Source organism: Manis pentadactyla, chromosome 1 (genome assembly GCF_030020395.1).
Source record: "Manis pentadactyla isolate mManPen7 chromosome 1, mManPen7.hap1, whole genome shotgun sequence".
In the NCBI taxonomy this organism is placed as follows: domain Eukaryota; kingdom Metazoa; phylum Chordata; class Mammalia; order Pholidota; family Manidae; genus Manis; species Manis pentadactyla.
This window is the reverse complement of record NC_080019.1, coordinates 202,069,730-202,093,040: the sequence shown is the minus strand read 5'-3', so window position 1 is coordinate 202,093,040 and position 23,311 is coordinate 202,069,730. Positions and strand designations below refer to the sequence as shown.

The following is a 23,311-nucleotide window of genomic DNA, read 5'->3' as shown; positions in this document are numbered from 1 at the left end:
GCATAAGATTCTCAGAGGTGCTGGCTCCTGGTGATTACTCAGCAGATGGGAGCTGATCCTGTTATGTTACAAGAGGACGAATGGGTGAGGTGCTATGTAGGAGGCTGACAGCCCTGGCCAGTTGATGCTCAGAAGTTTGCAGCATCCTGACCCCATGTGCATGCTCTGCCACCTACTTTCCCTACTTCTGAGGCTGGGGATTGCAGGCAGCCCTGGTGCTGAGGGGTCTGGCATGCCTGGGACCTCAGGGCCCCCATCAGCTACCCTGAGCTTCCCCAGAACTGGCTCCCAGAACTCCCAGCCAGCCAAAGTCCATCTGGCTTGAGCCCTACCTGGCTAAGCCTTCCTGGAGAAGGAATGGATATTGGTAGGGATCTTGAGCCTGGGTGGCTGAATAGGAGGAATTGTGGTTGGGGGTAACTAGAAGGCTGGGTGGGCAGAGGTCAATGCAAAGGCAGCCCTCTTATCTCCACTTCTGAAAGCACTACCTCCACTACATTTCCACTGTTTCCTGGGGGAAGAAGCTACAGGGCCTCTCTGACCTTCAGTTTCCTCACCTATCAGAGGCCTATTGTGGGGATTCAATGATAACCACCTATTAGGTGCTCAGTAAATAGTGACTGAAATTGTTATTTTTATTATTATCTTATTGGTGGGGGCAACTGTCTGGAACATGGGGATTAATAGGATGCCAGAGCCCAGAAGAAAATTTGAGAATTATGGACCTATCCCCACACCCACCTTGTAAGTGAGAGATCCAAAACTCAAGGTCACACAGCAACTAGGCAAGGGAGCCAGAAGGCTCACACAGGGATCCGGGCTCCTCAGGCCGCTGAACGCACATGGCTACATGAGCAGTTTCTTGCAGGGCCCCAGGGGGCAGTGTGCAGAGGAAAGAGGGCCTCACGACCAGGATGTGGGTGGAAGAGCGAGAAACTCCCTGGGGCACATACACACACACACACACACACACACACACACACACACACACACACACACACACAGCACCCACAGTGGGAATCCCATATTAGCTCACTCAGTTCTAGGGTTGCGGGATGCAATGTGCAGCCAGTGTGATGGGTGCTGGACAGAGTGGGGAGCACAGATGTGCCATGATGGCTGCCATACGCTCCCAGGTGACTCACCTCAAACCTTCAAGTACAGATTCTGCTCTTTTAAATTATGGAATATTCAAAACACATAGAAGAGTACATAAAATAATATAACACATGCCCATGAGTTCCTCACCCAGCTCCGTTAAGTTCCGTATGCTGCCACTGCCCACCCCCCTCAACACCCCCCCCCCCCCCCGCTCCCCCTTCCTCCTCCTCTCCCCGCCCTTCTTAAGTCATGTTGGGGATAAGGAAGGAGCACTCAGGACCCTGCACTGATTGCATCTCCCCCTCCCTCCCAGGGAAGTCACTCCCTAAACCTGGAGCATTCTCTTCTCATATGTGTTTGCACATATATGTCTGCATCGGTGACACTGCTGGTTTTTGCACGTCACCACAGTTTATACAGGTGGGACTACCCTGTGGGAATCCCTCTGCAGCTCATTCTTCTGACTCAGTACCAAGCAGTGAGGCTGTTCCGCACTGCTCCACAGAGCTCTAATCTGCTCTTTGCCAGTCTCCAACCAGGCTTCAGTAAGCCATTTTCCTGTTGATGGATGGCTGGGCCGTTTCCCACTGTTTGCCCTCAATAATCAGCTGTTCTGGGTGCAAATATTGCTCTAGGCTGGCCTCAGGGTCTGAGAAGTTTGGCTTCCATAGATGATGCCCCCCTGCTTCTGAAGGTGGTGATGCCACTTTGCCACATAGCTGCACACGAGATCATCTGCATTCTCCCAAATGCTGGAGGGCAGACCAAAGCCTCCCTTCTTAAATGAGGAAGCTGAGGTTCAGGGAGGAAAAAGGTCTGAGATCCTAGAGTTGGTGACTGAGGGAACCAGGACTCAAACCCAGTTCTCTCCATGTGTCAGTTATCTATTGCTATGTAATAAACAACCCCAACACTAACACTTGGTAGTTTTTAAAAAGTCAGTTACGTATTTTGCTCATAAGTATTCAATTAGGGTAGGCATTAAGAGGGGAAAGCTTGTCTCTGCTCCAATGTAGTGGCAGCTGGGTCACTTGACTGGGGCCTGGAAGATCCATTTCCAAAATGATGTACATATGGCTGTTTGGCGGAGCTCAGATGGTGCTGAGGGTAGGCTCTTGGTTCTTCTCTGCAGGGCCTCTTCTTGGGCTGCTTGGCTTCCTCAGGGCAGAGTGGCTGGATTCCAAGAGCTAGTATCCCAGAAACTGGCATGGTGTCACTTTAGCCACACTCTATTGGTCAAGTAATGAAGAGGTCCATATTCAAGGGGAAGGAGGGTCTTTGTTATTACACTCTGGGTCTTGATGAAGGAGTGTGAAAGCATTTGACACACTTGACTTCTGCAACAAGCTGTCAGTAATGTCAGGTTCAAGATGCTTTAATAGGCAGTGGATAAATAAGTGGCAAAAGCAGGCATCACAACTAAAGAAAGGTACCTTGTCATCTATGACCATACCACCCTAAAGGCATCCAAATCAACAAGGGCCTGAAGCAGAGGCCTCTTTGTTCAAGGGCCAAATCTGTTGATGTGTTTTATTTGGCATGAAAGGAGAGGTTTCTATGTAAAAATAATTATTAATATTTTTTAATTGGTAGATTTTACTTCAAAAATCCTTATTTCTAAAAATCCCATAAGACTTAGTAACATTGGGCCCCCATTCCCAGATGGCCTCACTAGCTGGGGTGAGAAGTGACCACTCTTATGAATTGCTGGTTTTCTGCAGCCCCTGGTGTTTTGAACTGGCCCTGTGGGACTTTGTATTGGCAAAGCCTGGGCTATTAATCCTAAGACATTAGAAGGGCATTGGAGAACAGTCACTCCATAGGGACTATTACTGAACACAGTTTGGAGCATACAGCTGACAAACAAATGAGGGGTACCAATGTGAAGCCCTTGGAGATGTTCAGCTCTGTGGTGGGTGGGGGTGGTGGGTGGAAGGTGGTGGGAATAATCCTGAAAGGCTTTCCAGAGGAGGTGACATCTGAGCTGAGTCTTGAAAGATGGTAAGGATTTGTGAATATTCAGAAGCTACTGAGTTTTATCTCCAGTTGGACATCTGAACACTGAGCTCAGGAAGCACATAACAGCCAGGAGTTTTCCATGGGTGGCCAATCTCTGCAATCCCAAATCCAATCTCCTCATTCCCGGCGGGGGGACAAGGAAAACTGAGGCTCTAAGTAGAGGTAATTTGAAAGGCACCCAAAGACAACAGATCCTCAAGAGACTGTCCTCAGTAGTGACTATACTGCCTGACATTCCAACATTAGTGCCACCCTGGAGCTGGCAACATTCTGTAGGAAGCACATGTTACTTGCGAGGGAGGACATGTGTTTACATAAATTACTTGTTTGCAGTTTCATATGAGGCAGTATGGACCAACCCATCAGATGAGCTACTATGGAGGAGGAGTTCCGGAGGAGACAGGATGAGTAAGTGTTGATAAAGGGGAAAGAAAGAGCTGCTTTCTTTGGTGAGGGTCTCAGTCGGAACCCAAAATTGGAAGCCCTGAGCATCCTGGGCTAGAGAGAGATCTGAGGCCACGAGGGAAGGAGACACAAAAGCAGAGAGTAAGAAGTAAAAGCCTTCTGGGTTACCAATCAGCAGGGCTTCCTGGGAGTCACTCAGTCTCTCTTTTTGGGCTGTAGTTTCCGCCTCTGCTAAAGAAGAATTCTGAGGCAGACCTTTTCCCACTAGGGTTCTGGTCCTAAATCCAATCTAAAATGACATGATCCCAAGTTCTCATGGATTCTAAGATTATTTTATTGAATATTGTATTTCCATGGTATTTTTGAAAATGCAATCAAAGATACTGTGGTTCAAAGACTCTACTTGTAGGGCTCCAAGAGTTTAAGATTTGATATTCTCCAGGGTTGAAGTTTTTAAATTCAGTCATTCTAAGATTTTATGACTCCATCTAGACGCTATAGCTGGAACCTCATGATTTGCAATGAAATCAATGATTTGTCTATGTGCTACCTCTTCTATGATTTTTCTTTAAATTTAAAATTTAAATTAGATTTTAGAACTTTTTCTTTTAACTTAACCTTATTCTAACCAATAACAGCATCGGTGAAAGCATGAATTTGAAGGACAAACCACTGTTTTTCTAAAAACATACCAAATAAGCTTTGGCAATGCAGATCCTGGCACCCTCCCCAAACCCTCTTAGGCACAATCAGCAATTTGGATGCCACATTTCAGAAGCCACTCAAAGTGCCAACCCCTCATTCCTATAGGGAACGAAGCAAGGAAGCATCCATTTGCAAGTGAGCAGCAGGTCACCCCTTGGGCAGGATTTCTCTAGGCACTGAGAATGTGAAGTCCACCCACCCATGCATCTCTAGGGAAGGCTGTCCAGCCCTGTTCTGGTTGGAGGTCAGAGTTGGGAGCTTGGGTGTCCTCCTGAGCATCCAGTCTGACACTGGAGTGGGCTGGAAGCACAGGGGATTCTATGCAACACCACCATCTAGTGGTCAAAATGCAAGACACCGAGTGAAGGTCCAGAGAGAGGTTGCAGCTCCGGGACTTGGGAAAGTTGCAAATGAGACAAAGGGACAAAGAGCTGAGAAACAAAGCAATCTGCCAGCTAATCAAACACTAAATGGGTAGTATAGGAACAGCTGAAGTGTCTACCTTGGGCAGATTGGTTAAAAAAATTATATAGAATATATATGGAATAGTATGCAGGCATTGCCAGCATGCTGCAGATAAATTATTGATATGGAAAGAGCTCAGTGGAGTGGGAAAAAAAGTACTAATTAAAGCAATTCCACTAAACTTACATAAAATGTGAGTATAAATTCACTTTGGGTGTCCATCTAGAGAGAATGTCTGATACTCCCGTCTTCCTCATGGCAGTCAATGTACCCCATCCACACAGCTGCTCAAGCCAGAAACCTAGAAATCACTTAATCGCTCTCCCCAACCCTAACTTCCCCTCCAATCCACCTGCCTCTCTCCCTCGCTACAGCCACCTACTTGGGCGGAACCAGCATCATCTCTAATTTGGGTGACGACAGTGGCCTCCCAAATTCCAACCCTGTCCCTCTGCCTTCTCCACTCACAGCCAAGAGAGCTGCCCCAAATGTCAGCCAGATCATGCTGTCTCCTCCACCCCCGACTAAAATCCTTCAGCGGCTTTCTACGTCATGTAGAATCAAAGCCAGCCTTCTTGCCATAGCCCCCAGGCTCTACCAGCCTCCTGCCATACCCCTGACCCTCTCTCACTCTGTCTGCTCGCGGAGCTGCTGTCACCTCCTCAAACCCCTGGAGTCTTCATGTGTGCTGGCTCCCTACCCTGAAACACTCCTGGCTCTGCTCCTATCCTGTCTGATTTCTACTCAGGCTTCAGGTCTGGGCACAGTGTTACCTCCCCAGAGAAGCCTCTGTGGGTTATTGGATTTCATCTTTGTATTTTTTTGTTTGGGCAAGAAGTATCATTTTGATATAATGGGAAGAAAGCAATCATATTATATTCATTTTAAAGTAAAATCAAATATATAGACTACTGACACATGGTGAGTTTAAACAAGGGGGAGGTCTGTGTGAGCTGGACAGCCAGAGTAGGTTTCCAGGGGAGGTGAAGATTGGAGGAAGGGAAACATTAAGCCTGGGAAAGGTGCCACATTCCAGAAAGGGAACCATGTGAACAAAGGCATGGAGTTAGGGGCAGCTGGAGATGGCACCTGGTGACTTTGCTTGCCTGGCACATTTAATGCTGCTGCAGACCATTTCCCCTCTCGGGATCCACCCTTTTCGCATTCACAGGCCACGTGTCTCCAGTGAGGCTAATTCTCAATACGGGCATGTGAACTGGCCTGGGCCAATGACAGCCTTTCCTGGGGTTCTGCCTCATCTGTGGAAAAGGTGTGTTGTATTTCCACTGCAGTACCCACACTGGGAGGTTGTATGCTGGATCTTCTTTGCCACTGCAAGGAAAGAGCCTGCCTGAGAATAAAGCCCATTCGGCAGAAACCAGAGCCAGAGCTGGAGAGGATCACACTCCTAATGACAATGTTTGAGCACCTGAAACCATTACTGCCTAGACTTTTTGGATCTGTATACCAGTAAATTCCCCCCTTTTCGAGGGTTGAGCTAGTTTGCCTTATGTTCCTCATTTGTATTCCCCAGATTCCTGACCTCCGCACTAGTCCGGCTGGGACAGAGGCTTGCTGAGGAGTGGGGTGCAGTGAGGGAGACAGCAGAGGCAGCAGAGGCAGCAAGTGTCGCTGCTGTTCCTCGGAGGCAAGGCCGTTTTTCCCAGAGGACTGGGGCATCTAGTGTGGGAATTAGAGTCTGAATCTTTGAGCCAAGACAGAAATCTGAAACGATAGGCCTTCTGCGTTGACTGCCCACAAGCCACAATCTCTCTCATCTATCCAGAAATCCTTTGAAAGGAGACCCAGGGACAGAAATGGCCTGGGGCAGCTCCTGTTCTTGGCTTCCTGGGGCTCTGGAAGAAAACTTTCTAAGTCTTCCCAGACCGCATTGGGAAGGCCAAGAATCCACAAGACAACTGGGCAGGGGATGAAATGGGTGAGGGTGGGGATCATTTGATACTTTTTCCACTGCTTTTTCCCTGTTTGTATGCAGTCCAACTGTTCCCAAGGGTCTTTGGTGCCTGGCAGGGAGATGCTGTGGGAGTGAAGGAGGGAGACACGGGCCTGCTGGTTCTAGCCCAAATTTGGTTCCTCCTAAGAGCTGCATGAAGGCATGACACATGGGGACCCTCAAGGACCCTGGAGAGTCAGTACTTGTGTCATGTGTCCCTTCCATGATGCCTAACATAGTGCCTGGCACAGGGTTGTGTAAAAGTGACTAATGTCCATTCAGAAAACAGATCCCAATCCCTCACTGACAGTGAACAGAAGCTTGCAAGGACTAGATGGGCGATCACAAGTGTCACAACTTGCTTCTTTGGGAGTACCTCACACTCCTGGCCCTCCTGCAGTCATCTCATCAGCTCCCACTAGGGCACAACACCCTCTGAAACCTCTGGCCTGAGACCAGCCACAAACTACTTCCCTGCAACTGAGCTGCAGCTTTAGATGCAAGTTAAAATCAACAATGTACAAAAATATTTGTTAAAATTCAATGCCCATTCATGATAAAAACTCTTAGAAAAAGAGTGTAAAAGAAACTTCTTTGATCTGTTAAAGTGTATCTATTACACACACACACACACACACACACACACACAGAGCTAACGTCATCATTAGTGGTGAAATATTGAATGCTTTTCTCTGAAGGATAGAACAAGAAATGGACGTCTATCACTAACATTTCTATCCGACATTGTATGGTAGGTTTAGGACCAGTCATTTCAATAAAGCAAGAAATAAAAATAAAATGATTACAAAATAAAAATAAAACTGCTGCTTCCACCAATTAAGGATTGGAAAGGAAACATACAAACTGTCATTATTTCAGATGATAATATTGTGCATGGAAAAATCCAGAATAATCTACAACTATTGGAATGAGTAAATTTAACAAAGTTGCTAGATCCAAACATGCAAAAATCAACTGAATTTCTATACACTAGCAACAATTAGAAAATAAAAATCTTTAAAGGTTAGTTATAGTAACATCCAAAATCATCAAATATTTATGAATAAATGTAATGAAAGAGCAAGATCTCTATGCTAAAAACTACAAAACATTGCAGAGAAACTAAAGAAGACCTAAATAAATTGAGGAGTATACCATGTTCATTGATTGGCCAACTTAATATTAGTAAGATGTCAATTGTCCCCAAATATATTTGTATATTTAATGTAAACCCAACCAATATCCCAGCAGATATTTTTGAGCAAAATGGCATTACTGATTTAAAAATTTATATGGATACCCAAAGGATCTGGAATAGGAAAGGCCAATATCAAAAGAGAACAAAGCTGAAGGACTTAGACTACCAGATGTCATGAGTTTTTATAAATCCACAGGTGATAAGATAATGTGGTACAGCATAATCATAGTCAAATAAAAAATAAGGAGCCTAGAAAGAGACCAATAAGTATTCAATCAGCTGATTTACAGCAAAAATGCACTACAGTTTATTTGGGGAAAGAAGTCCTGTTTATTAAATAGTATTAGCTTAACTGGATGTCCATATGAGGAAAAAAATAAACCAACCTCATACCATACACAAATATCAGTTTGAGATGGATCATAGATATACAGTCAAATGATAAATCAAGAAAATAATAGAAGAATATCTTCATGATCTTGGGGTAGGCAAAAATTGTATGAACAATGCAATACCACACAGCAAGTTACAAGAAAAAATTGGCTGCTAAACACAATATAGAATAATTTCACAGGCAATATATTGAACTGAAGAAGTCAGGCACAGAAGAGTAGACACTATATAGTTCCATTTGGGTGAAGTCCAAAACCAGACACAACTAGTCTATGATGAAGAAGTCGGAAGAGTAGATGAACTGATCTGGAGGGAACTGCTGGGGAGCTGAAGTGCCCAATGTCTTGACTTGGAGGTGGTTACATGCAGGTGTGTACATGCAGAAATCAGTCAAGCTCTATGACTAAGATCTGTGTGCTTTACTGAATATCATACCTTGATAAAGAAAATCAGGTAAAAAAACATAAGAAGTCCTAAGCCTTCATAATGACTCACATTTATAAAGAACTTATTATGTTTCAGGCCCAGGACTTTAAATGTAGTAGCTCATTCACTCCACACACTGACACACACATACCAACACACATACATGTAACACATGGGCACACCACCACACACACACACAACATACACTCCAGCACAACCGCTGCAACACACACACACACACACATGCACACAGAAAACCCAATACAATGTATACTAACAAACACATGCACATGGCAGCACACACGCTCACACCAGTCAGGCACAGCAGAGAGGAGTAAGAACCATGGGAGAGTTTCAGAGTCCTGTTGTCTAATTCTTTGTGCTTCAGTCTTCCCATCTTTGAAGTGGGTGTGTTCACATATGCATACCAGTTAGCACAGGACCAGGTGCCCCCAAAGTTCTCTGAATGTACGGATTGGCCACTGCAGCCGCCCTGTTGAGGGAAGACACATTTGCCGAGTACAGAGGCACTGTGGGGAAACAGGCAGATGGTGGGATATAGCACATGGCGCCTGGGAGAAGTCTGGGGCAGACATTGCTGTAAGTATTTGCATTGCTTATTTCAGCTTGCAAATCCCTTTCAAGCTTGCTATTTCTTCCTTTCTGCAGCCTAGTGGGGACCATCACGCTAATTCCACCTGTTGAGAGACCACAGCTCACTGTTGGGGAGAGGAGATGAAAACTGTGTATCAGTTCATGTCCTCTGTTTTTGAAAAGCCAGGAAAACTGATTTCTTTCAGAGGACTGGCAGGTTTGGAGCTCGGAGAGGCCTGGAATCACCAAGTTGGAAGAGGCACAGCTGGATGAGGAACCTGAAGCACAGCAATGGTAAGTGCGTGGCCTCATGTGACACAGGGAGTGAGTGGTAGACCAGAATCTGATAAAAAATAAGACTTTAATTACCCCAAGACAGGCTGTTAAGGCAATGGCATGAATTGAAGGTGGAGGTGGGAGAAGTAAAACCAGCTCTGCTTCCTCCCCAGTTCTCCAGAGACCCATCTCCCTATCAGAACCCCCAGAGCAGCTCCTATTAGAACAGATACCAAGTCTTGGCCTCCTTTCTTCTGGAGGGTTGCCAAAGGTGCAAACAAGAACCACACACAAGACTTCCTCCACCCACAGTCAGCACTACATCCCAGACAGAGGGAACGGAAGAGAGCTCAGACCTCATTAGTGTCTCTCCCAGAACCCAGGCAAAACACATTCCTAACGGTCTAGGGCTTTAGATGGGGCTGTCTGGGAACAAAAAGATGGGAAAGTCCCAGATCTCAAGGGCGTGCTGTTAGGCCAGCATCAGTCCTTAGATGGGGCCGCGTTCCTTGTCATTCTGGATACCAGATTTAGGCATGGCCCACATATGGTTAGGGCTGTCCTCAAAGGAAGCTGTCTTGGCAGTGGATGAGAGAAGTTCTAGCAAAATCCAGACTTAGTACCATCCTCTAAGTCTTAAACTGGGCTTCTTGTGTGATGATTTAGTAGTTAATCAACTCAGCTGAGAACATGGGCCTTCTGGCTGCCTGGAAGGAAGGCACAGAAAAAAGGCTCTTGGTTTTGGCCACTTGGTCCAAGTTCAATGATCGCTGGGAAACTGTGCAGGAGACACACACACCATGCCTACCTTTGGGTCTCCCTGGCACACCAGCCCCAACAGGTCTCCCATGCCTTTGCTTTGTTCGCAGTCTTAGCCCTGCACCTCTTTCCCAAGCAAGCCCCACTTCCCAAATGATGCTGGGCCCACCGTGTGATTGACGTTCCCATGTAGGGCCTGTGCTTTGGCTAGCACGCAGGGTACCCTCTGCTGCTTTCTGACCTGGGCTCCCTTATTTCATCACCCTTTCTGTCCTGTATAATAGCACAGCTCCCTGACAGGGGCAGACAGCGTTCCCATCGGTTTTCCTCCAGCCCCACAACCAGAACTTGACAGGAAGGCCCAGGGGCTGTGCAGCTGAAGGGTGTGAGTATCTTAAGGTGCCCTTGAATGCCTCTTGGTAGGAACAGTGAGTTAATGAATCAGCTCTCCCCATTGACCCACGCTTGCTGGGGGCAGGTGTGGTGTGGAAACTTGGAGGATGAACCTGATGCAGCATTCCATGTCCTTGGGGTGAGGTCAACACACAGAGAAGGAATGACCACAGAGTTTGGGGGAGATTTTTAGGGCTGCACAAGGAAGTCAGCACAAGGGAAGCAGGTCTTCACTGGGAACAGACAGAGCTGGGGGTTGGGGAGACTCAAAGATGAGTACGGCATCCAGGTGGCCCTTGCAGGGATGTGGAAGTGAGCACTGAAAATCCAGCAAAAGGCAAATGGCTACCTCACTGGGGCCACAGGCGGTAATCTATGTTCCTTTCCTTCTCTCTCTCTGTGGGTCTCTGTCTCTCTGTCTTGTCTCTCTCATTCTCTTTTCCTCCCTCCCTCTCCCTATTTTTTTTATGTGCATCTGCTTCTTCTTGCCACCAGCTGGCTTCCTGTGCTTATCCTTAGTTTCTGCTCCCCTACAACTCTGCCTGGCTGCACAGGTGTCCAAATCTGTGGATTCCTATCCTAGAGCCCCTTCAGCTACAAGACACCACCTCCAAAGGAACCCAGAGGAACAAGGAACAATTAGCTGTACTCTACCCCAGAGTCCTAAACCCAAGAGAATTAGGACTTCAGTGAGAATCTGATACAATGCTTTAAATATATATATAATTTACATACAGTAAAACATGCAGCTTGATGGCTTTTACATACCTGTACATGCATGTAACTACCAGCCAGATCAAAATAAAAAACATTTCTAGGTCTTCAGAAAGTGCCTCATGTCCCTTTCCAGTCATTTCCCACCTCCCCAAAGGCAACCACTAACCTGAATCCTTCATCATAGTTTTAAGTGATCCTAGAATTCCTTTAAATGGAACCACACAGCATGTAGTCCTTTGAATCTGACTTACACACTCAGCATAACGTCTGTGAAATTCATCTATACTGTTGTATGTATGAGCACTTTGCCCCTTTTATTGCTGAGTAGTAATTCCATTGTATGGATTTGTTATATGGATGTATCTCAAGCAGTTTACTCATTCACCTGCTGATGGATATTTAGATTGTTTCTAGTTTTTAGCTATTATGACTGCAGATGCTATGAACATTTATGTAAAAGTCATTGTGTGCACATGGGTTAATCAACAAAGGGAATATCCTGGAGCAAATAACTGAAAACTCCAGTGATGGTGAGGGCTTCAGATATGGCTTGATCCAGAAGCTCCCAGTCTCATCAGCTTCCACTCTGTTTCTCTACTATGCTTTTAGCTTTACCTTTCTATACACATGAGCCCATTATCAGACTGTCCCCTCCATATCCACTTCAGATCAGTCCTTTTGCCTTTGCTTATCCAATTGGCAAACATGTATGGAGCCAGCTCTGTACCAAGCACTGAAATGTGTGTGGGAAATTGACTGATGAGCAAGATCTGTCCTTGCCTTCATAGAATTTATGATCAAGTGGGAGAGATGGAAAGTTGGACGCATAAGCCCACAAATGGTTATATGTAAGCTAGGAATTCCAATTGAGAAGAGGGATTCTGGAAGAGGAAGGGGAGAGATGTCAGTGACTGTCCTATTTGTGGACAATAGGATAAGGCCACAAAGGTTTTCACTGCTTTCAGCTCTGTGTGTTTCTTTGTGAAATCTCCCTGCTGCTGCCCAGATGAAATCTTCCAGACGTCAGATGTCTACACAGGGGCTGTTTGTTTGCCTCTGTTCACAGAGTTGTTTATGAAGCAAGGCTTGGGAAAAGCATTCCTTGTTCAAATAGATGATTAAAACCCTGCAGGAGAATTCCGTGTCCTTTGGTTGGGGAACTTGATGTTCCACATCAGTGTTGGTCTCTCCTTAAGGACCTTCCACTCATCCAACAGGGCTGGTGGGATGGACTATTTATTGCCCAGATTAAATGTGTCCTCTGGCTATAAAGCTGATGCAAGAACCCTAGGGGATACTTCCAGGAAAAGACCAATTTGTCTCCCAAGGGAAGAGCTCTAAGGATTATGGCCTCTCTCTCCTCTCTCTCTCCTCATTTCAGGATGGAGAGATTCTGGATGAACATGGATATTCTGCCCCAAAGGGTTTTCACTCTTTATAACTATTTTGTTCATGCCTGGTACACACCAGGCATTGCAGGCTCTGGGGACAGCAATGAGCAAGACAGACCCAGCAGAGCTCACAGTCTGGCATAAGAGGTAGATACCCATTGAATCATCACTCATATATTACATATGTAAGTATAAGTCATGAAAATTGACCAGAAGAAAAGCGTAAGGTTTTTAGGTGGGTATATCATGGTGACCTGGTTTAGATTAAGGACTCAGTGACATATGAATTACACAGATCTGAAGGATGAGCACAGGTGACATGGGAAGTGGGGGAAGGCACCAGCATAGCTTGTGCAAAGGCACTGAGAGAAGACAAAGCAGAGCATGTCTAGGGAACTAAGAGAAACCAGTGTGGCCTGAACACAGTGAGAATGGGGAGAGAGGTTTACAGTGGTGGAGGCCAAGCTGCAGTAGGCTTTGTGGAGTCCGAGGAGCCTGATTTATTTTAAGAACCACGAGGCTATGGAAGGTGTGAGGAGGAGGCTGGCATTGTCATGCTTCCTCCCTCAGGCCACCCTTCTCTGGCCCTTCCTGCTCACTGCGTGGCTGTCTAAATTAGCTCTTACCCACCACTCCCAGCTTAGAACCTGTCAACAGTTCTTCCCAGTGGACATGAGGACATGTCTCCCTAGCAGGGGCTTGAGATCTTCATAACTGGTGGAGACTTTGAAAAAGAATCAAGTGAGAGCTCATTGGAGGTAACTGTTTGTTACCTTTCCTTTCCTGTGAATCATATAATGCCATGAGTTCCTTTAGGGCAGAGGCCATGAAGCCACCGTTTCTTATATTCTCAGCAGTGGCCTGGGTATGGACTTTGTTCTCGCTGTCACCATCACTGGCATGGCTTCCATCAACCAAGCTGTGATCGCTGTGCTAAGTATTTTACAAGTTATATTGATTAGCTGCTGCTATGTAATGAAACAGCCTAAAATTAGTTACTTATATCCTTAACCATTTATTTAGCTTACTATTCTGTGGGTTGGTAACAGGCTGGACTCAGTCGGGCAGGTGTTCTGGTGTTGACTGTGGCTTTTCTAATGTGACTGGGGTTAACTGCAGGCAGGTGGGCAGGCTGGCTCCGCCTCTGGGGGTGACTGTCAGTGGGTCAGCGGGGACGACCGTGTCTGTCATCATCCTTCGGGCTAGCTCAGGCTTCTTCATATGGAGGTGTTGAGGTGCCAGGGTGAGAAGGTACACTCACTCAAAGGAAGAAGGTATATTCTGTTGGCCAAATCAAGTTACAAGGCCATCCTGTGTTCACGGGAGAGGAGAGACTCTACCACTTGACAGGAGGCAGGGATGTAGGGGAAAAAATTGGGGCCATTTCTGCAAACAATCCATCTCATAGGAATGGTTTCATTTCATCCTCAAAAGAGCAAAATTGAAGTCCCATTTTACAGATAAGAAGGCTGAGGCCCAGAGAAGATGACCACCTTGCTCAAGAAGCTAATAATTAATTACAGTTTTGACTCAATGGTCAACATGTGTCCCTGACTCACAGGACATACTGCCCACCCCTTGCGCCCACTCACACACTGCAACTAAAGGAAGTGTGCTTCCCATGAGGCCGCGTTGCTGTCGTTGGCACTGTCTTTGTCATCATCATGTTTACTGAACATCTATGACATGCAGGCACTAAGTGCTTTACACATACTAACTCATTTAATTCTCCCCACAGCCCTGTGAGATGTACAATAATGATTCTCCCATGTAATATGGGTCAGGATCAGAAATTTCATGAGAACAGGGACCACTGTACTCATTTTCATATTCTTACAGACAGTTAGTGCAATGGCTGGTACACAGTGCAAACACTCTTACCAAATGTTTGCTGAATGAGTAAACAGAGGCCCAGGGGGAACAGTCATTAGCTCATGGGACTAGGCCCCCAAATCCCCAATCTCCTTCCGAATGGCAGCCTCATTACCTGGACCTCTTGCTGCTTCATCCCCCAAAGTGGCTGAAAAAAGAACAAATATGAGATTCGGGATGTGCTTCATTGTCTTCCAGGAGGTGCCCCAAACAAAGTATCATCCCCAAAACATGTATCTGAGAATATCTGGCACCCACATAGTAGATGGAAAAAGCACTGGGACCAGAGTCCAAGGACTCAAGTGTGTCATTCACCTGATGTATGGCCCTAACATATGACCCACCTGATGTATGATGCAAGACCTAATTTCTTCATCTGAAACACAGGGCTATAAATCCCTGCCATGTGCCAGGGCTGTCGAAGACCAGAGTTGATAATGGATGTTAAACTCTTTCAAGATTGTACCCAGCTCAACTCACAGACCTCTCCAGATTCGCTCAACTCCACTGGCTGTGCCACCACTCCAGCCTCATTTGCTTGCTCAGGGGAGCCCTGGCCCCACCACCAGCTCATCTCCTATGTGCTATGGGCTTCGCCTCCCACAGAGTCCGTATGGGCTTTGGCATGGCCACCGCTTGACCTCCACTGCAGAAACCACATAGCCCAGAGCTCTGGTCCAACTCAACTGGACATACAGAAGTTCCTGTTTCTAGGCTCAGGTGAAGTGCTGTGCTTGGGGCATAGCAGATCTGGCTAGCTTCCCCACCAGCAGCTGTCCAAAGGAGCCATGCAACGTGTTCAGAAGAGTTAAGGCTCCATGGTGTAAATTTGGACGAGATGAAAGATAGGAAGATGGAAAACCATCAGTGGATAAATTCCTCTCCCTTCCTCTCCCATGTACTCCTCTAGGGCATCCAGTTCTTTAAGATCCATGTTGCTTCTTCGGAGACACTGCACGGCTGAGTGACCAACTGTGCTTTCTTATGCAGCCATGACCAGCTCAGCCATGTGCCACCTTGTGCTCGCTTTCTGTCCTTCCTGATTGGCTTCCATTTTCCTGCAATCTGTACCCCACCACGCACCCTGTAATGAAACATCGGTACCTAAACTTTGCCTCCAACTCTGTTGTCTAGGCAACCAAGCCTAACATGAAGACAAGAAATTGAGAGTTGTTAGATCATAACCACTCAAAAACTTATAGGAGGACTGGCTGTTCCTAATGTTGGCAAGAATACAGAGCAAGTAGAACTCTTTGTTCACTGTTGGTGGGAATGTAAAATGGAAGAGCCACTTTGGAAAACAGTTTGGAAGTTTCTTAAAAGGTCAAATATACACCTACCATATGGCCCAATCTTTGCACTCCGAAGTATTTATCCAAGAGAAAAAAAAATACGTCCACACAAAGACTTGTACATGAATGCTTATAGCAGCTTTATTTAAAATAGCCCAAACTGGAAAACAATCAAATGTCACTTAGCTGCTGAAGGCATAGACAAATGGTGGTGTATTCATACAAGGTAATTCTACTCAGCAATAAAAATGAATCAACTATTGATATATACCACATGGGCGAATTTCAAAATAATTATGCTGAGTGAATGAAGACAAAGGAAGAGTCCTACTATTTGATCCCATTTACATAAATTCTAGAACATGTACATTAATCTACAATAGCAGAAAGGTCAGGGTTGCCTGGGAACAGTGTGGAGGAGGGATGGATTGCAAAGAGGCACAAGGAAGTTTTAGGGCTGATGAAAATGTCTGCTATGTTGATTTGGTGATAGTTTCATGGGAATGCCTTAACAAAGATGTAAAAATGAGAGAAAAAAATTGCAAAGAAATCACCAGGCCCATAAGTGAATTCAACCAAATCCTTAGAGAAATGATTGATAACTGCAATGCTATCTAAAGCATTTCAGTATATAGAGAAAAAAGAAAAGCTTCAAAATTTCTTTTATGAAATCAGCATAACTTTGATACTAAAAACCTGGCAAAAATAGCACATTAATGAAGAGCATGCTGTTCTGCACACACTTACAGAGTTATTATTAACTCTGTAAATCAACTACACTGCATCTGACCTAGTTTCAAGATTTTTCTTTGTCTTTGGTTTCTAGAAGTTTAATTACAAAGCGCCTTTGTGTGGATTTCCTTGGGCTTATCCTGTTTGGGAAAATTATCAATCAGGTAAGACTGGAAGAGGAGGTACATTGACTTCTAAGGCTGATGCCAGTGACAGGGCTTATGATCAGTGGGATCCAGAGCCAGGAAGGGGTCGCAGACACCTCAATGTGGCCTCCTTGACAGCTCTCTGGGAACATCTCTCCACACCGTGATCCACACCTGCTCTCCATGCCCACCCCTCCCACCTTAGTTTGTATTTTCATCATCTCATGCCTTTTCTTTAAAAACCTCTACCAGACTCTGAGCCTTCTCTCCCAGCAATGCATCCTCTACAATGTGCAGCAATCTAATTATGGGGCATAGTTGTGATGCAGTTACTCCTCTGCTTACTTCCTTTCATGGGCTCTGCTCTCTCATGGCCCACAGGACAAGGTGCAAACCTGGGTGCACAGCCCACCACCGCAGCCTCATTCTCTACTGTTCCGTCACTTGGCATTACATGTAACATTCTGGCTGATGTTCTGACCATGCCAAAGAACTGCACCACATTGTTTGTGTCTTTGCAATGCCATTCCCTCTGCCTGGATGGTCTTCCCTCCCTCTCATTGGTAGGCAGTGGGTCTGCTCCCCAGGTCTGACTTGTGCCTCCACCGTCCAACCCAGCACAGGACCTGACACCGCAGATACCACTGGAGACTTGTAGGGAGGAAATGCTCCTAAACCTCGCTCTGTGTCTTTTCATTTGTCTGGTCCTGATCTGTACCCTTTATAGTGTAACTGTAATCACAAGTATAGCACTTGCCTGAGGTTTGTGAGCCATCTTAGCAAATTATCAAACCTGAGAGGGCATGAGAACCTCCCAAATTTGTAGCTAGTTGATCAGAATAATGGGTGACCTGGGGACCCCCAAAGTGTGACTGGCATCTGAGGTGAAGGCAGTCTCACTGAGGGCTGTGACCTAACCTGTGGAGTCTGTGATAAGTGTAGGTGGTTACACTTAATGCCAGAATTGCATTAAAATAGGCATTAAAATTTCTAAGTGAAGAAAGTATATAGAAAGTAACCACATATTTATAATAGAATGTCAACTAATAAATATAGAATGATGATTGAAATGAGAAAATAATCTTTTTGCAATGATCACAGTAACAACTGATTCAGGCAAGAATCATCAATGGATGCTAAAACTTGTACGTGAAAATTTCATGAGGTAGAGGATATTTACATAGTCTCACAGTATCACTCCAAAAGTCACCTGCTAATTACAAAGGAGAAAACAGTAACTTTAAAAAGGAGAAACCTGGAAGATATCTGTTTAGCCAGGAGATGGAAGTTAACATTGCCAATAATGGGACAAACTGATGTCAAATGCTTCTTATAAGATGCATGGAGAATGCATAACATCACTTGAGTGGTGTTCCTGTTACAAGGTATTTTCTGAGTTTAATTAGGAGGAAATGTCAGACAAATCCAAACTGAGGGACATTTTGTGAAATACTTGGGCTGTACTCCCTAAAAATGTTGGTCAAGAAAGATACATAAAGTCTTAAGAATTGTTTCAGATTAATGGAAACATGAAAACTAAATACAATGTATGATTCCAGATTGGATACTGGACCCGAAAAAAAAAACCTGCCAAACAAATATTTTTGGGACACTTGGCAATGTTCGTAGATAATATTTATTGTTCCAATGTTGATTGTACTATGATTATGCAATTGAATGTCCTAGTTCTTAGAAAATATGCTCTGATGTATTTAGGGCTAAAGGGGCATCATGTCTGCAATTTACTCTCAAATGGTTAAGAAAAGACAAAATCAAATATAACAATATGCAATATAACATGATATATGATATCACATAAGTAATATATTACATATATAATATATAGTGTGCACTATATAATATATGTATGTGTATACAAAGACAAAAAGAGAAAAAGAAGAAAGGAAATGGGTTTGATTTGCATTTCTCTGATGATTAGCAATGTGGAGCATCTCTTCATGTACCTGTCAGCTATCTGTATGACTTCTTTGGAAAAATGTCTATTCAGGTCCTCTGCACATTTTTTAATTGGGTTATTATTATTATTATTATTTTTGGTGTTCAGTTGTATGAGTCCTTTATATATTTTGGATATTAGCCCTTATCAGAAATGGGGCAACATATAAACAATTGGTGAATCTGAGTAAAGGGATATGGGAGTTTGTATTTTTCTTACAACTTTTTGTTAGTTTGAAATTACTTCAAGATGTAAAACTTAAAATGATTGTATTTTATTTGAATAATAGATGCAAATATATTTAGATGCACATATTCAAAATAAAAGATTGCAAAGACATACACCAACAAGTTAAACAGTCTTCTCTGGTGGTAGGATATAGGTTAACTTTTTCTTTTTCCTTAACATTAGTTGCTCATTTTTGAGAAAGTATAATGACTGTGACCTCCTCATAACAACAACAAAAAAGAAAAATAAAGTTTGGACACATGATATCTGAAACCATATCTGAAGAAAGCACAAATTACTTTTCTCTCTGTTATCCACATTGTGTTCCTGTCTGCAAACTGTGGTTCTCTCTCTCCATGTTCAGGAAACCCTGAGGCAGACAGCAGGCATGCAGTCTGCCCTTCCACACCGCCTCATAGTGCTGCTACAGCAGCCCTTTGTAATGTGGGCACAGACCTCCCGGGCTCAGACAGGAAGCAAGATGTCCCGGGAAGAGACTTGGAGCAAAAGAAGCTGGTGACTTGGAAACACCAGTGGGTGCAAACAAAAAAGCCCTAACAAAAGCCTGCTCTCTCTAGCCAGATGACCAGGAAATGGTCAGCTTACCAAGCCAGAAAACTTTTAGACAATAACTGCCCAACTCCGGGTAAACCCCACAGAAACCCTCTAGGAAAGGGTGAGGGGACCTAGATTTTCATGTGTGTGAGCCTGTACTGAGGCATTCCTGCTGGGGTGGTTTCAGAGAAGGCTAAGTAGGGATCTGGGACTTTCATCTCTTCTGGCCATTAAGGCTTCTCTGTCCCCACTGTGGTAGGGAGCCTGGACTTCCACCTCAATCTGAGAGCAGTAAGGTACCCCTCACACTCCCACTAGGGTGGTATCAGAAGAGGCCTAGTGAAGAGTCAGGATTTTAATGAAGCTACCTGCACAAAGGGTCAGTAGAAACCGTATGGGGAGCTGGTCACTTCAACTGAGAAGTAATGAGGAAACTTTTCCTGTCAATGGGAGCTAAGTGGAAAACCTGAACTTCTATCTCCTACTGTCAGTAATAAGCAGGTGTCCCTCACATTCCCCTGGTGGAAATGGTGTCAAAAAAGCCCCAGCTAAACAGATGTTTTAAATAATACAAAATACCCAGGTTTCAATAGAAAAATCGCTTGTTATGTCAAGAACCAGGATGATTTAAAAATGAATGAATAAGAAACAATCAGTAGATGTGAACACCAAGATGACAGAGATGTTAGAATTATCTGACAAAGATCTTAAAACAGTCATTAAAAATGCTTCAACAAGTAATTATGAATAAACTTGAAATAAATGAAATGCAAACAAATAGAGGATATAAAGAACCAAATGGAAATTTTAGAACTTTAAGTTCTAAATACAATACAATAACATAAATAAAAAGCTCAGAAGATAGACTCACCAGTAAAATGGAGAGGACAGTGGAAAGAATCAGTGAACTGGAAGATGTAACAATAGAAATTACCCATTTGGAACAACAGAGGGAAAATAGGCAGGGAAAAAAGAATACAGCCTTAGGAATCTGTGAAACTATAATAAAAATATAATATTTGTGTCATCAGAGCCCCATAAGGAGAAGAAAAAGAGGTTGGGGTTGAAAAAGCACTAGAAGAAATAATGTGGTATTGTACAGTTTCAAAATTTGTTAAGAGGGTTTATCTCATGTTAAGTGTTCTTATGACAAAACAAACAAGTAAAAAAAAATTAACAAAAATGGGACACAGGGAAATTTTTGAAAGTGATGAATATATTTATTACCTTGATTGTGGTGAGAGTTACACAAATATATACATATGTCCAAACTCACCAAGCTATATATATTAGTTATGTGCAGGATTTTCTTTATATGTCAAATATATCTCAATAAAGTTGGAAGAAATAAAATGAAATAATGGCTGAAAATTTCCCAATTTTGGCAAAAGAAATAAACTTACAGATTTAAGAAGCTTGGCAAATCTTAAATAGGAAAATCCAAAGAAATCCACAATAAGATATATCACAATTAAATTTATGACAACTAAAAATAAAGAAAAAAGCTTGAAAGCTATCAGAGAAAAGCTGCACCTTACCTATAGAGGAAAAGGAATTTGAATGACAGCAGATTTCTCTTCAGAAACCATGGAGGCCTAGTAGAAGTGGCAGAGTATTTTTCAAGTGCTGAAAGAAAATACTGTCAATAAAATATTCTTTAGCAGTGAAGGGGAAATCAAATGGAGGAAAACTAAGAGAATTCATCATCAGCATACCTATCCTAAAAGAATGGATAAAGGGAGTTCTATAAACAGAAAGGAAATGCTAAAAGAATGAACTTTGAAACATCAGGAAAAATATAAAGAAAGAATACAAGATAAAATAAGCAAAAATATGGGTAAATAAAATAGACTTCCTTCTCTTCTTGGGTTTTCTAAACTATGTTTGCTGTTTAAAGCAAAAATTATAACACTAGCTGCTATGGGTCTACATGTATGTAGAAGAAACCATTTAAGACAGTTACATTATAAATAGGTGAGGATAAAGGGACATGAAGGTTACTCAGGTATCTATACTTCAGCTGGTAAAATAATGACATCCATAGATTGATAAATTACGTATGTACAATTTAATACTTAGAGCAACCACTAAAAAATCTACACAAAGAGATGTACTCAGAAACCCTATTGATAAATCAAAATGGAATTCTAAAAAATGCTCAAGTAACCCACAGACAAGCAAGAAAAAACAAACAAGGAAACTGAAGATAGAGAGAATAAACAGAAAATAAAAAATAAAGCAGCAGACCAAAGCCCTATAACATCAACAGTTATATTAAATTTAAATGGCCTTACTATGCCATTAACAGACAGTAATTAGTAGAGTGGATTTAAGAAACATGAACTCTATGCTGTCTACAAGAAACTCACTTCAAAAATAATAATATAGACAGGTTGAAAGTAAAAGGATAAAGAAAAGATACATCATGCAATATTACTTAAACCAAAGCAGGAGTAACTATATTAATATCCAGTAAACTCTAGAGAAAAGGAAATTAACAGGGACAGATTGGGACATTATATAATGATAAAATAATTGATCCATCAAGAAGACATAGCTTAAATGTGTATGAACCAAAGAAGAGATGCAAAATATGTAAAGTGAAAACTGATAAAAACTGAAAACAGAAATAGAAAAAAATCTATACTTATAGTTGGAGACTTCAATGCTCCTTTTTCAACAATTGCTAGAACAACTAAAGAGAAAATCAGCAAAGATATAGAAGAATGCAACACCACCATCAACCAATGCTCCACCACCACCAGCAGAAGACACATTATTTTTGAGTGCCCATGGAACATATATCAAGATAGAATTTATCCTGGGCCATAAAAAAACTCAACAAGTTTAAAAGAATTAAAATCATATAGAATATGTTCTCTGGCCACAGTGGAATCAAACTAGAAAACAGTAACAGAAAAATAACATGAAAATTTCAAAACACTTGGAAACTAAAAAACATACTTCTAAGTAACCCATAGATTAAAGAAGAAATCTCAAGAGAAATAAAAAGTACACTGAACTGAAAGAATGAAAAAATACAACATATCAATGTTTATGGGAAACAGCTACCTCAGCCCTGAGAAATAAATCTGTAGCATTAAATGCCTAGGTTATAAAAGAGGAAAAGTCTCAAATCAATAATCTAAGCTTCCATATCAAGAACTTAGAAAAAGAAGAGCAAATAAAATTAGGAAAGCAAGAATAAGTTAATAAGTAGCAGATATCAAAGAGATTTAAAGTAGAGAAAATGACATCACAGTTCCTGATTTCAAACTATATTACAAAGCAATAGAAAGCAAAACAGTATGGTATTGGCATTAAAAAAAGACACAGCTCAAAGGAACAGAATAGAAAGCCCAGAAATAAACCCATGCATTCATGGTCAATTAATTTACAACAAAGGAGCCCAGAATATACAATAGGGAAAGGACAGTCTCTTCAGTAAATGGTGTTGGGAAAACTGAACAGTCACATGGCACAAGAATGAAACTGGACCCCTTTCTTACACCATACACAAAAACAGCTCAAAACAGATTAAAGAGATGAATATAAGACCTGAAACAATAAAAATCGCAGAAGAAAACATAGGGAGTAAACTCCTTAATATTGATCTTGGCAATGATTTTTTCAGATTTGACACCAAGAACAAAAATAAGCAAATGGGCTACACTGTTGGTAGGAATGTAAACTGGTATAGCCAATAAGGAAAACAGTATGGAGGTTCCTCAAA

General features: G+C 43.0%; 1 long non-coding RNA gene across 1 annotated transcript in view; it reads left to right on the top strand.

Moving 5' to 3' along the window:
* The window catches only part of LOC118925500 (uncharacterized), a 45,711-nt gene extending 28,846 nt beyond the window's left edge, over positions 1 to 16,865 (top strand). Inside the window, exons 2-4 of the long non-coding RNA XR_005030084.2 lie at positions 9,336 to 9,554; positions 12,787 to 12,981; positions 15,579 to 16,865. This is a non-coding gene — a long non-coding RNA (uncharacterized LOC118925500). The remainder of the gene's footprint in view (positions 1 to 9,335; positions 9,555 to 12,786; positions 12,982 to 15,578) is intronic.
* Positions 16,866 to 23,311: the final 6,446 nt, after the last annotated feature.